This window comes from Calliopsis andreniformis, chromosome 6 (assembly GCF_051401765.1).
Source record: "Calliopsis andreniformis isolate RMS-2024a chromosome 6, iyCalAndr_principal, whole genome shotgun sequence".
NCBI classification, from domain to species: Eukaryota; Metazoa; Arthropoda; class Insecta; order Hymenoptera; family Andrenidae; genus Calliopsis; species Calliopsis andreniformis.
Window position 1 is genome coordinate 5,129,409 of NC_135067.1, and position 14,122 is coordinate 5,143,530.

At 34.3% G+C, this 14,122-nt stretch overlaps 1 protein-coding gene across 2 annotated transcripts in view; it reads left to right on the forward strand.

The window, feature by feature from the left end:
* The first annotated feature begins 450 nt into the window (after positions 1 to 450).
* Positions 451 to 14,122, forward strand: part of LOC143180337 (solute carrier family 7 member 14) — a 101,248-nt gene continuing 87,576 nt past the window's right edge. Inside the window, exons 1-2 of one of the 2 annotated variants that reach the window (XM_076379998.1) lie at positions 451 to 1,010; positions 1,084 to 1,126. The gene's annotated coding sequence lies outside the window, so the exon portion shown is untranslated. Of the gene's footprint in view, positions 1,127 to 14,122 lie in introns of both variants that reach the window. The other variant, XM_076379997.1, reaches the window with a different exon arrangement.

Consider the following 14,122-nt stretch of genomic DNA (forward strand, 5'->3'; position numbering starts at 1 on the left):
AATTGGACTTGTTAGTAGGGAACTAGGACTTGGGCGGGAGGTATCGCTGGCAACGGTTTAGCAACCTGCGTAACATCACTGTTTGATAATCCCCAGTCCTAATTCCCCTCCCATGGACTCCAATTTATACCCTACTCTTTATTTCCTAAACCCCTTGCAACGTCACAGATCAGTGATGCAGTCTAATTTTGTTTTAATTATTTATGTGTTCAACACTGCTGAAGAATTTCCTGGCAACCCTATTTGCACCTAAAGAAGAATCTCTCCCCCAGTCGCTACTCAAACTCCTCACTATCGGCGGGGAGTATGCCCCACCGAAGGGGTGGTCTCGTTCTCGGTGGGGATTGTCGCGTGGTGGGGCTCGGGTCTCGTGTTAGGGGTGTAGGCGCGTACAGAGCAACCGGAGGGGGTGGTAGGGGTAAAGGGAGAGGTGAGAGAGCGTAAGCGGACGGCACCCGTGTGTGTCGCACTAAAATGTGACTCTGGTCAGCGGGAGCCGTGTGTGTCGAGCGAACGAGCGAGCGAGCGCGAGAGCGAGAGCGAGAGCGAGAGCGAGAGAATCGTGTGTGCCGGAATTTGTCGTTAGTTTAGGCCTGGAGCCGATAGAAAAGGGAGGAAATTCGTGTCCAAGCGTGGCCGGGAGAGCAAGAAGAGGAATCCCCGCGAGGAGCTGGGCGGACGGAGGTGGCAGTGATCGTGGAAACGCGTCCCATCGCCGTCGGAGGAACATATCATTGTATCGGAGGGACCGCTAGACCTGGACTAGCCTAGCTTAGAAGACGGTAGAGTAGCCGAGGGAACGTGGAGGTTTTCCTGCAGGCCGAGGAGGGATACACGAAGGATAGAAGCGGAGGGTGCAGCGATGCCGTGCAAGTCCGACTGAGATCCTCCCGTTGGGTTGACTGAGGGGACAAATTAATGTGCCTAGTTCGACGAGGATCCTCGTTTTCGTATCGTTTGTTGTTCGCTGGTTCTACCAGGAGTGCTGTGTCGGACAACAGGCATCCGTGGTGAGCTCACATCGATGACTGGCTGGGATTAGATTATCTCGTCGTGAACTGTGATCATTTTGTGTCGTGGAAGAGGAGGGGAACGGTGCTCGCGACCACGGGGTAGAAGCAGCCAGGTGAGTCCTTCAGTCTCTGATTCTTCGACAGCAGTTCTTTTCTCAGTCCAGTGAACCATTTGAGGGATTTTTTAATGTGTATTTATGTGTTCCTTGTGGTGCATTCAAAGTTTGTCGTTCTAGGGTAAAGTTGATCAAGGGAATGTCAAAGGTTGATTCTTCGATTCTGTTTCATTGGATCTTGAATATAAAGTGATTTCTGAATCTTTGTAATCAGACATAGTTTTTTTTCAATCGCTAGTCTGAATCTTTGAGAAATCTTCTAATGTGTATTCATGTGTTCTTTGTGGTGTAATGAAATTTCATCTTTTTAGGAAAAAGTTGATGAAAGGGTTGTCAAAGATTGCTTCTTGAACTTTATGTTTTATTGGAACTTGAGTATAAAGTGATTCTTGGATCTTTATACTCAGACATAGTTTTTTGTCAATTACCGAGCTGAATCTTTGAGGCATCTCTCGATGTTCATTCATGCGTTTTTTGTGGTGCATTGAAGCTTTATCTTTTTAGCGTAAAGTTGACTAAGGGAATATCAAACATTGTTCATTGAATTCTGTGCTGCATTGGAACTTGAATATTAAGTGTTTCCTGGATCTTCATAGTCAGGCATAGTAGTTTCCCTGAGGGGGAGAATCTCTGTTTCGTGGAATAATAGGAGTTTCTCTGGTAGCTAGCAGCTACGTAGGGTGATAGAGTAGAAGTTATATGTATGACTTCTCAGAAACACTTTGTGTCGCTTCGTCATGGAAAACAGCAACCCCTATTGAAGTTAGAAAGCTCCAATATCTTTTATTAGTCAGCATACTTTTTAAATCAGTTATAAAGTTTGAAAATATTAAACATTCGTTTCTAAGGGCAGTGTACGTATTAAGAACTCGAAATTCCTTTCCTATAAGTGAAAACCAAATAAAGTGAAATAATAGTTTCAAGAAAAGTGTACTATTGTATCCAGATAACACCGAACTTATAAAGCTGGGCAAGAAATTGCTGGTCTGATGAATTTTGGAAAGCAGATTTTGTAATCTTTTAGTCAGTTCTTTAGCAAAGGTATTTGAAACAGATGATTCCGTCAAATAGAATTTCTTGAACTATAAAATCTAATATTTGTAGTTATTTTTGTATATCTAAGAAGCTAGGGTTTTTTTGTTAGCTTACACTGTTAAAAGGACAACAATTTTCTTTATTGACCACAGTAAGCTTTCAAAGTTTTATATATCTTGTTTAAAATTAACTTAGTTAAGAAAACTAGATTAGACAACTATAAGCATAAATTGATCTCAGAAATGTTTCTCTTGTTATAAACATGTCAACGAGTTATGAGTCTATTTCAAAGAAACACTGTACTATTAATACATTACTAAATATAAAATTAAATAATAGTTTGGTGCCTGAAATCTAATGCTGAATATTGAATAAAGAGTCCTGGATTCTTAGAATTTTCTCGCTCTCATTAGGCCGAGTATTCTCATTTTCAAACATTTTAAATGCACAGAGACGACGGCCTGTTAGACACCCTCCTCAAATTCCAGTGAAAACTTGACTTCGTCGTACTTCAGCTTCCCCAGCTTTTTCCCATTACCCGTCCCCATGAAGAAAACTTCTAGCCAATCCCCTCGCAATATCCTTTCACACCGTGTAATAGGCTACTGCACGTGATTTATGTTGGCGAAACTGGTGCTTCCCCTTACCTGATGTCCTTACCACCCCCAACATTGCAATCTCTATGACTTATTCACGCGCCATTCGTTGCAAATCGCTGAACTTAGCTTATGTCAAGAAGTTAGATGTACCTGAGGGTCCTCCAAGAGGGAAATCTCTTCTAAGAATAGTAGAAGTTCAACATCGATTCGAAAACTGTTCATTTGATGTTTAGGTGATTGCTTTGAACTCTCTTTATGAAGGAATTCTTCAGTTCTATCTATCATTTTATTAGATAGTAGATTATTATTTATCGCTATTTATAGATGTTCAACGCATATTCTGTTTTTAAGGATTTTACTAGCCAAATGAATGAACTCCATTTTTTGTAAAAGTTTCATCTTTATCGACAAAATACGTGATTAATAGTCAACTTTTTATAAACTGATAAATTTACCTGTATAATTATATTTATTGTCATAAAATAATAATGTATGATTGATAAATAACATTTAGTGTATTTCCGAAGCGATTTTGATCAATTTTAAGTTGTGAACCAAGAATTGAATATTTTAGGAAAAATTCACTGTAGTAAATTACTTTGGTTGTTTATTCCAAGCTGAATTTTAAAATGCATTATTTGTGTTTCATGGAGTTGATCAGATTGGTATTTAAGCGGCTTATTTGTTACTTATATCACCTATACGATCTTCAATAGCAATCAAAGGATTAACATAGGATCACGTATTAATGACGAGTTCATAGTGAGAGATACGCTTCTGAGGTCAACGTATGTTTACCCTAGCTTGCTTTCGTCTTATCAAAGGGGCGAGTGACAGTATCGAAAGACTTTTATTTTAACCCTTTTAGGGCCAACCCTCTAACCACAGGTATAATCAAAATTGTTTAGCCAATATTTACCTATCCTTTATACATCAAGAAAAAATTCTGTGCTCACCACATATGTTCTACACGTCGACAAATCCTTTCAGCGTACATGAACCAAAAAAAGTTGAATCTTTTCCACACATTCAACAGTAAAAACATTTAGAAGTTAGAAGAGTTTTGATGGATCGGCTGTGGCAAATTGAGCACTGCGTTTACTATTGAGAAATCGGTATCTTGGCACTGAAAGGGTTAAACAATCTCATGCTACAGCGAATATTGCATGGAACAAGGGAATATTGAATTTCAAAATGGAACGTGTCAGTTGGAAGCTGAAAGATGGCCACTATCGGGTACCGAGGCCAGATGACCGGTGTTGCGTGCACAGAATGACTTTTATCGTGTCTCCGACGATCATTGATGGCCGCCAGCGACGCTTCGCGATCGTTCGAAACTGGCTCTTCGTGTTTACGAGCGGCTTAACTGTTTGGTCGATCGGTCACGGAAATACGATAGGCCGTTTAATGTCACTGTCAGGAGTTAGGTGAAACGGTGGATGTCGAGCTAATCGAATCAAGCTTCTAACAAGATGGAGCTATGGCCAAAATGGCGGCACTGTTGAACTTGATGCTGTTTCTTCAGAGGCAAAGAGAATCGACAGGTTCTCGAGCAGTTTCGGTATAGACTTGTACTTATATTCTCTGTGTACTTTAGAATGACTTGGAGCAAAGGAGTAGAATCTACATCTTTGGTAGAACAGAGGCAAGCTCTTATTGTTAGCAGATATGTGGATTGATCTCAAGTATATTTTCTTCGATGAAACAGAGACAAGGTACTAGTTTGTGGGTTGGCTTCAATAATATTTTCTTCACTGGAAGGCCGTTGTTATATTCTCTATACACATATATTTAGGAATTATTTACGTACAGCAAAGGAGTAGAATTTACCTCTCTGATGAAACAGAAGTAAGCTACTGGGATGTGGGTTGACTGTAACTATATTTTCTTTATTGTAAGGTTATTATATTCACTACACATATACAGAGTGTTCGATAACAGGTGTCAAAAACTTTAAGTAGTGATTCTAAATGTTAAAATAGGGCGGAAATCCAAAATCACGAAATTGTGTTTGAGGCATCATTTCACAGTCATTTATTGTTGCAAAAACGTCTAAAATTCATGTGAAATTTGTCTGACTTAGGACTTATATTACTGCTGATGTGCACCAATCAGGTCAGGCACAACGAAGACAGTAGAATAAGGTTCAAGTCTGATATCGTGAAATCAGTAGAATAAACGCCAAATCAGATACAGGGAAGTCAGTAGAATAAGTCCGATATCAGACAAATTTCACACGTATTTTAGACGTTTTCTTAACAATTAATAAATCTAAAACGAAACACAATTTCTTGTTATTTTAGCATGTAAAATCATCCCTTAAAATTTTTGACAGTTGTTATCAAACATCCTGTACATATTGGAATTACTTAGGGCAAAAAAGTAGAATTCACGTCTCTGACGAAACGAAAGTAAGCTACTAATGTGTGGGTTGACTTCAATTATATTTTTTCGTTGTAACCTCTTTGCTACAGTCACTATATGTTTACGTTGGAGTTACTTGAAATAAAGAAGTAGAATTTATATCTTAGACAAAAAAAGAAGTAAGTTATTAACACGCACGTTAGCTTGACCTATCATTTTTTCCTTATAAGCTTGTTATTAATGAACCGTGTATCTATAACGAGGAAACATTACACTTACCGCTATAAATATCGACTCATTTGATTGCGAATAAATCGAGTACAACTAGAATCGGGAACAAATTAATTGGAGTGCTGATAATTAAATTAGATTGATATATTGTTAGAGAGAGGAGAAGGTTAGATGTCGCTAAAGGGTAGAAGACATCTCCTTTTTTGCCTAGCTGATTCGTGTATTTATAAAAAAAGCATATAAAATATGCGGCGGATCCTCTTGATGTGTCCCATTGAATTTTATGCGTGTATAGTATCAGATAAGAGCTGAACTCCGAGGTTTTTATTGTTTTTTATTCTTCAGGTGCTTTAAATGGAAAAAACTTGAGATAAGAATCGAGATTAAGTAGAGTACTGCTCAATATGCAGAATTAATGTAGCATTAAGCAAACTTGTTTAGTAATCAATTATAATAGTTAATGAATTCTGTGGTTTAATTTTGTTTACTTAACATTTATATTATTTTTTCTTTTCCTCTTATTGAGATATTTTTTCAGGACAAACTATTAATTTTTTATAATTCATTAATTAAAATATCGATACAGTAATATCATAGCAGTATACTGTGCTTAGAAGTACTTTAAACACATTCCTATATCACCAAATAATGTTTCTGTTCATAAAAAATGAACGAAGAAAAAAAAGAAATTTGGCAAAGTATAACTTAAGTGATTTGTTCATATCTTTTTTAATGTTCGTATAAGAAACTTAATAATATGCATTCTTTAATATTAAATCTGATTGCTTGCTTTTATTTACTTTGTTATCTGAGGATAACACGGTTTTAGTACGTGCATATAATACATATTTTAGTACGTGCATTGAATCAGAAAATATGGCATTAGATCGTATGTAGCATTTAATGAAATAGCTTGACTTCAATTGTTTTTAAATGTGCAAATTTTTCCGCGTTAGATTTCATGTGTTAGATTGTATTGCTGAATTTCTTCTTTTTTATTATTTACAATTAATACATATTTAGTATGTGTTATTATTATTATACTATAAGCATTAATAATTGAAAAAAATTACAAGGCTCTTTAATCGAGTAATAATTTGATTACTAAGTTAAACTGTGTTTGATTAATAGGTTAAATTGTTTAATAGGTTAAACTGATACTGTTTAGAAGAAGGCACCTAATAGGTAATAGAGAGTAAAGAATATTTAAAATAACTAATTAATAGTGTTTATGAAACACCTTTTGTGTTACTTCGTTTCACTGCTGTTTCTCTTTTAAACACCAAGTTAGTTCCATTACCGCTCAGAACGTTCTACAGTTCGTAAAAAAAAGCTAAAAATCTAGAGGAAATCGATTCTCCGCTCAAAAATCAACGAGATACCATCCACTGGATATTTTTCATGCAAGGATCCGATTTTGAGAAAACTGAGTCTGAAAATGAGTTGTGATAAGTGCGCTGTTCCCATGTGTCTTCAATTTCAATTACCTCGAAAATGAAACTTCTTACGACATTTCTTTTATGATGTATTTTCGAACGAGGACTCACGCTCAAGCATATTTTTGTCAATTTTTGCACAGAGCTTACCTAAACTTAAGACGATTGACTAAATGTGGTTATTCAAATAATAAATTGTGTTATTTCATCAATTATAGATCAAAAGTTTGAAATCAGTTCCTAATTCTTATTAAAGTTGTACCACAGCAAAGTATTTGTGACATAAAGTTAGTACTTTCAGTAATATTATTCTTATCTGGGTGTAATGAAAAAAATTTATAGAATTATTTACTGTTACTTGAACATGTCTTAAATTTAGCTATTATTTAAGGTAACTATATCATTATTTAGATCTGCATTCAAATAATTTTTGATTTTATTTCGCATTTGCATAAATGCTATTTAAAGTAATTTCTGTCCCATACATACAAATTCACATCATATTGCTTGCTATTTCATTCGTAAGTGTCTTATTATAGGTTTATCAAATAATAATATAGTTTGAATAAATCATTGCTTTAAATTCATATTCTTTATCATCATTTCAAACAAAAATTGCTCAGGTCTGCAAATATTGTTCTTCAATGAAGCTTAATGAAAATATCGAAGCCATCGTATTGTCAAATTTTTCAAAGTTCTCTATTCCCTCGGAACTCGTACACTTTTGAATGACAGTGTGTACGAAATACAGAATTTTTTCGTCCATATGTCGCGTCCATTGATATTCATGCGACGATATTGGTCGTTTCGCTATTTTCCTCGTCATTTTTTTTGCGACGATATCAAACAACTCGCCCGATTATATTATAGCAGGTACATCGAGCGACGCGCGGTCAGTCGGATAACATCACGTAGCAGGGAAATTTTTGTCCGTGGAATGGCGATTTAAAATCGACCAGAAGAATGCAGGGAGAGAAAAAAACCGTAAAAGCCATTTTTTCAAATATTTTGCTCCTCCAATTATAGCTAGGTTAGTCTCCTCAATTGTTACAATATAAAATGTTCGTTAACGTTATTTAATTCGTTCAGTGAGCTTCATTCAGTAGGGTCACGTATCTGGGGGTCTTGTTCAAAATTTTTCAAATTTTATAAAATATATCACGAGGGAAAATGTTGTATATTTCAAATATGCAATATTTGAAGTATCCATTTTGTTAGGATTTAGTAACATATAAACAAGAATACCTGTCGTGTGTTTAAATCCATCGCTACTTCTACTAAATAACACCTTGTCGATGTACGTAACGTATTTAGTTTCTGATGAATCTATTGATTGATAACGAGACGTTAACTTTAACACGTTCTCGAAATTATTTGCGCCTTGCAAGTAATTGTGTTGGATATTTAATTCAGGTTTTGAGTGGAATAGGTAAGTACGCGGTCAGACGGACCAATGCGTACTTGACCCGCTTTTAAACTGGTTTTTTAAGAACGAAAACCAAGGGACCTTGTTAAGCGCGTGGCGAGGCTGGGATCCACGGAAGACTGCGACAGTCTAGCCCTAATTGAGCTAGTGGATTTCGGGGTTGCTTTGAAAGAGTTAGGTGCGTGGCTTTCTGTTTTAATGATGGTCATTATAGTTGCAAAATGGTTGATAAAATTTGTAGCTGCGTATTCGTACTCCAAGCACGTTCTGCTTTAAATGACAGTAACTTCGATTAAATATTACTGTTTTAATAGTATATCGTTAAAAAGCATATGAACTCAGATTATAGTATTAGAAACATACAGTATGTGTACACACATATGTATATGATACACAGTATTCTATGTATACATACAATAAATAAAAAAATTACTAATAATTAGTATTTAGTTGGACTCTATTTAGTACATCAAGTACAGTTTATTATATCTAATTTAGTAGGTATATCTAGTTTAGTATATCTAGGGTGATCGACGACAAGTGTCAGAAATTTTAAAAGATGAATTTATAGGTCAAAATAGGTCGAAAATTAAGAATAATGAAATTCTTGACGAAATTCAAGGCTTCATTTCAAAGTTATTAATTGTTGAGAAACATGTAAAATGTGCCTGACTTGGAACTTATTTATTGTCGACGTACATTGGCAGCTCAGGCACAGCAAAATCAGTAGAACAAGTCCTAAATCATTTCACACGTATTTTGGGCGTTTTCTCAACAACTAATAACTCGAAAACGAAGGCTGAAATACAATTTCATCTATCTTTAGTTTCGTCTTATTTTAGCATATATACAGAATCATCCCTCGAAATTTCTAACCCCTGCCATCGAACACCTTGCGTAGCTTATAGTTTATGACTAAATATAGCCGTCTGAGCATCAATATGACTACATTATCTGTGAATGTTTCAATAATTGCTCCCATTCTCTTATAAATAAAGTTTTGAAATTATTTTTATCTGAATTAGTTTTTACTAATAACAAATTAATTCTTCGCTTTTTTTTATACTAAATATAACAGAGTAGGGTAATCATTTACAATAAAATATACTGAAACGATACCTTCACCATAACTATTCAATAAAACTGTCAATAAAATTTCACCCATAAGACGTTAACCTAAATTCCAAGTTCTGTTCTTATCAAAATAATAATATTGCCTTCTTATTGCTATTTTACGACGTCCCGATTGTCACTAGCCAACTATTTAATCATTCCATTCATCAAATCCAGACAATTTATATCTGCCCGTATCTATGAACAATACTAAACATTTCACTTCATCTCCTACAGTTGTTTATACACCTTCTATATCTCAGAATGAGAGTACTCCCTCGACTGTTTCCGCGTCGCGATTCGTTGAGAATATGTTAATTAATTGCCTCTCATTGAATTATAATACCATTCTCTCCTTCAGTGAGCTCGCTCCGCCAGCTCTTTTCACGGTACTCTGCAAATTATCGCAGTAATCCAGCTTCGGTCGGCGCAGTTAGTAGTTACTAGCGTGTAAAGCAATCGTCGACACGAGGTAGAAAAACAGAGAAATCTGAGGCCGAGCAAAAGAACTCCATGGTAATTCATAGTGAAATATTTGTGTTTCTCGAATAAGACAGATGTTGTATGGTGTCGACAAATTATTGTAACAGCATGAAAGAAAAGAATCGAAATTATGTGATTGCTTTTGAATAGTGAAAAGAACTTGTTTTCACTCCTTTAAATTAAGTTTGCGCAAGCTAGATTCTGTTGGAAATTCTAAGCATATTTTAGATACATAATAATTATTCTTTTTTTTATACTCTGAAAGTCAAAAGTGATTTTTCACGTTTTTTTTTTAAAACGCAATTTATTTAGGAAAATAGTTAAGATTTTTGGGGATCTAAGAATAGACTTTCAAATTTCCAATCTGCTGATTTTCTGTGGTCTAATTTTAAACTTTAGAATTTTTAAATATTTAATATTTTCAAATCTTCGAAGTTTTTTCGTATTTTTATACTAGAGTAAAAGATAATATAAGACTACGAAAAAAACATTTGAGCCCTCCTGTGGCCATATCAATCAAGTCCATGTTTGGTAGAATTTTTAATTTTCGTAATTAATGGTCAGCTTTTCAAACATTAAAAATCTTAGTTTCAATAAAATAGTACAATTATGAATGATTGTTAAATAATGTTTAATAAATTTGCAAAGCCACTCTGACGAATTTTTAATTTTTACTCAAGGATTCAACATTTCAGCCACAGAACTGATCATCTTTTAATTTTAAATAATCCTTCAATTATATCACTTTGTTTATGTTCTTCAAATTAAATTAAAAATGCATCATTTATCGTATCTTTAGTTTCCTCCACTTTTTGTTTTATGGAGTTGACCAGTTTGGCATTTGAATGGCTTATTTTGCATAAGATAGATGCACTTTTAAATAACAACGTTTCAAAGCTTACATTTATAGGAATAGATATTAAAATTGCATAACATAGTCTTTGTATTAAGCCGTATTCATGCAGTTTCTTTAAAACTTTAGCAAAATCCTTCACAGACACGTTTCTAGACTGTCGATGTACAGCCTAGACAACTTCTATAAAATTTCTCTTCGAGTAACTGCAATGATTCTACACTTTTTTTCCACTCGTCTTGTATAATACATAAGGTGTTCTTCTTGTACATAATTTAAAAGGCTGTTCCGTAGAAACAATTACTCCCTGAGAATATACCAATAACTAAGAAATATCGTCTTAGAACTTCGATCAAAAATTGAATTTAACTTACGTTTTAAAAAAATTGGCTCATTAGAGCGCAATGGAGGACACGCCCGTGGCTAATGTATAGAAGTTCGTGGAACTTTACATAGTTTCTTAGAGCGGAAAAAGATACAAGTAGAAAGGAAGGAGGGTAGTTTAATCCTTCTTCGAGCAGTTGTCTCTTAATCGCTTAGCTGCAGCTGTACTTTTCAAATTTTTGTATAATTATCGTTTTGGGTAGAATTTCTATGCTTTATTTTTATTATTTCTGTATTTCATATCTCTTTAATTTTTCATAGGGTAAACTGTAAATTATGTATTTCGTCTGAGTATTACATTTTCATTGTACTCGTACTAAACCTGACAGTTAGTATTTTCAATCGTTTTTATTCTTGTATTGTCTTCTGCTCCGTTATTTCTATTTTTGCGTTATAAATATGTAGAGCGTGGGTGGACTTATATGACTGAACGATTCATCGAAATAAGTTCTGCAACCTTTAATCCGCTTATAGTATCTATGTATAGACTTCGGACAGTATACCTCGTTTTAACCAATGCTTTAGTAGGAATGTATTTACTAAACATTGACATTTTAAAAATAGTCCTTGCTTTACGTGATAAATAGTTTAACTCCTTGACATATGATTAAATTAAGAGAAATTTTCCATATAAATAAAATTTAATTTCGTTTGAATCTCTTTATACAAAGTGGTTTACAAGAAAACGATTTATATTATGTTAAAATTAAAATGTCCTTGTAAAGTACATGTAACATTCACAAGTTTGTTCACATATTGTCGCACAGTTAACTATAATAATTGTGAAAATTAATGTAGTATATTTCTTTTTTCTTCTATCTCATTTTCACTTTTCACATTTAACTCTCAACCAGCAGTCTTAATATTAATACAAAAAATAAAATATTTCTAGTATCTGACAATGAGTAGGTATTTGAATTTACGCATTTTTAGTGAATAAATTCATGAGTCACTATATCGTTAAGTTTTAGGTAACTCATACCTCAAATCTTTCTATTAAATAATTTTTTCTTGATCTGTATTCAGTTATAACACTTATTACCAAAAAAATTAAAATAAAATGATATGCTACCTACCATTTTTTACACAGAAACCTAATTTTACCTAATTCTGATTCTAGAAACCCAGTATTATTTTTAGCCTGCCTTTGTAATGAAAAAGTTACGTCTATCAGAAAAGTGTTCAATAATTTGTTGTATATATCATTTATATCTTATTGTCAGTACAAAAAGATAACTCAGTTATTTTATAACAAAGTTGACTTGTCTATGATAAAGGAGGGTGTACGCAAAGAAACAGAATTTTTAGCATGGTCCTCGGGGCAAGGATCGCGACGACCGATAATCAAAGATCTTTATCTCGCCAAGTCGTCAACATTCCAACACTTATAGCTTTCTCCCTATTGGGGAAGGCTTTCTGCTTGCAGTGAGTGCCCGTTGCATTGCAGTAGATCGATGTACCAGAGTTCAGGGTTACGTTGTAAGGCCTCCTGGTCGTCGACGGAATCTGCAGTCGCACGTGCACCGCGTTAATCAACGACAATGCGGCAATTCATTCGCGAGATTTTCTTATTACAGTTCGATATTCGTTGGACGCTTTAGTACAAAACCCTCGCATTAATTTAATTGCACGATTTTCCCATGGGAAACTCAATTAAGATAAGAGCAGTTAATATTATCCCACCTAATTGATATTTTGGTATTTAATTAGTATCAGAAAGGGAAATTCATTTATAATATTTTATGCACGGTAGGTTAGAGGTGGTGAAATCCAAAGATTTAACAAATTGATATCTAAAGGTGTAGAAATTGGTATCTTGGAAAAGTGCACATAATATTGTCTACTTGAGGAATGATGGATACTTTAAGAACCTATGAGATTCTGAAATTATATTTATGTATGTAATTGTTTTTTTTTTAACTGTATGAATATTTTGGAGACATTTTGTTAAATTTTTCTTTAAAAAAATAATATAAAAAGAATCTTTATTATAAAAATAATGAATTATAGTTTTGAAATATTTATACACTTCTAAGTAGATACATATATGTACAGGGTGATCAGTTTAATCGGAAACTCTTCGAGTATTGGCAACATTTATTATAAATGCTGTTAGCATCGTAAGTGCTGCCAACACTCATTCGAGGGTTTCCAGTGAAACTGATCACCCTGTATATGTAAACGTGTATTATTTTTATTACATTATATACTTTAATTACCTTACATACTGATCATAAGATAATGCCATCTATGATTTAATAACAACAACAATAATAATAGGATATTATACTATATCTATTCATTAGATATTCATATAGGGAGGTGAGGGTTCTTCAAACTCGTAACGCGAAAAATATTAATTCTCACTACTAGTTAATGCTGCATTTACGTGTCAAGCAATCTGTGAATGATTGTATGTAAATTTTAAACGTCAGCTAGTACGACGTAGGTACCTATTATAATCTAACATGGCAAATCATTATTATTAAAACAGTACATGCACAGAAAATACGTAGCATTTTAGTTTATAAATCTCTGCGAGTCTTTAGAATACTTTTTCTCTAAATTGTAATTATTAAAAATTAAATTACTACAAATTCTATGGCCTCTCCAGGTAAGGATTGATGAATAGATCCTCCATCGTTCTGCCCCATTTTCTCGTCCTCTTTTTACCTTCAATTACGATACTCGGCAGCTTTACACGAGTTTCGAGCGCGCGGTTTAGTTTCTCCGTTAGTATTCTCCCCCATTTACGGTCGCGAATTTTCATCTCGATATGCGTACGTCTTCTCTTAATGATCGCGTCGGGGATGACCGTACAGAACTTTTGGTTACTAACGACGTTTTCATCTCGAGCTTGTCCAGCATACGAGATGATCACCTTGTTCCGTTTACCGTCATTAAAACTTTCTTCGCTTCGACCTGTTTCTCTTCCAAGTTGAAATGTCCCAGAATAATTAATTTATCGCTTCGGTCAATGGCTACCTGATTTCACTAATACTTGCTATAGAATTATAGCTGAATGACAAATTACTATTCACCCAAAGATATAAATTAGTCATTTATCAT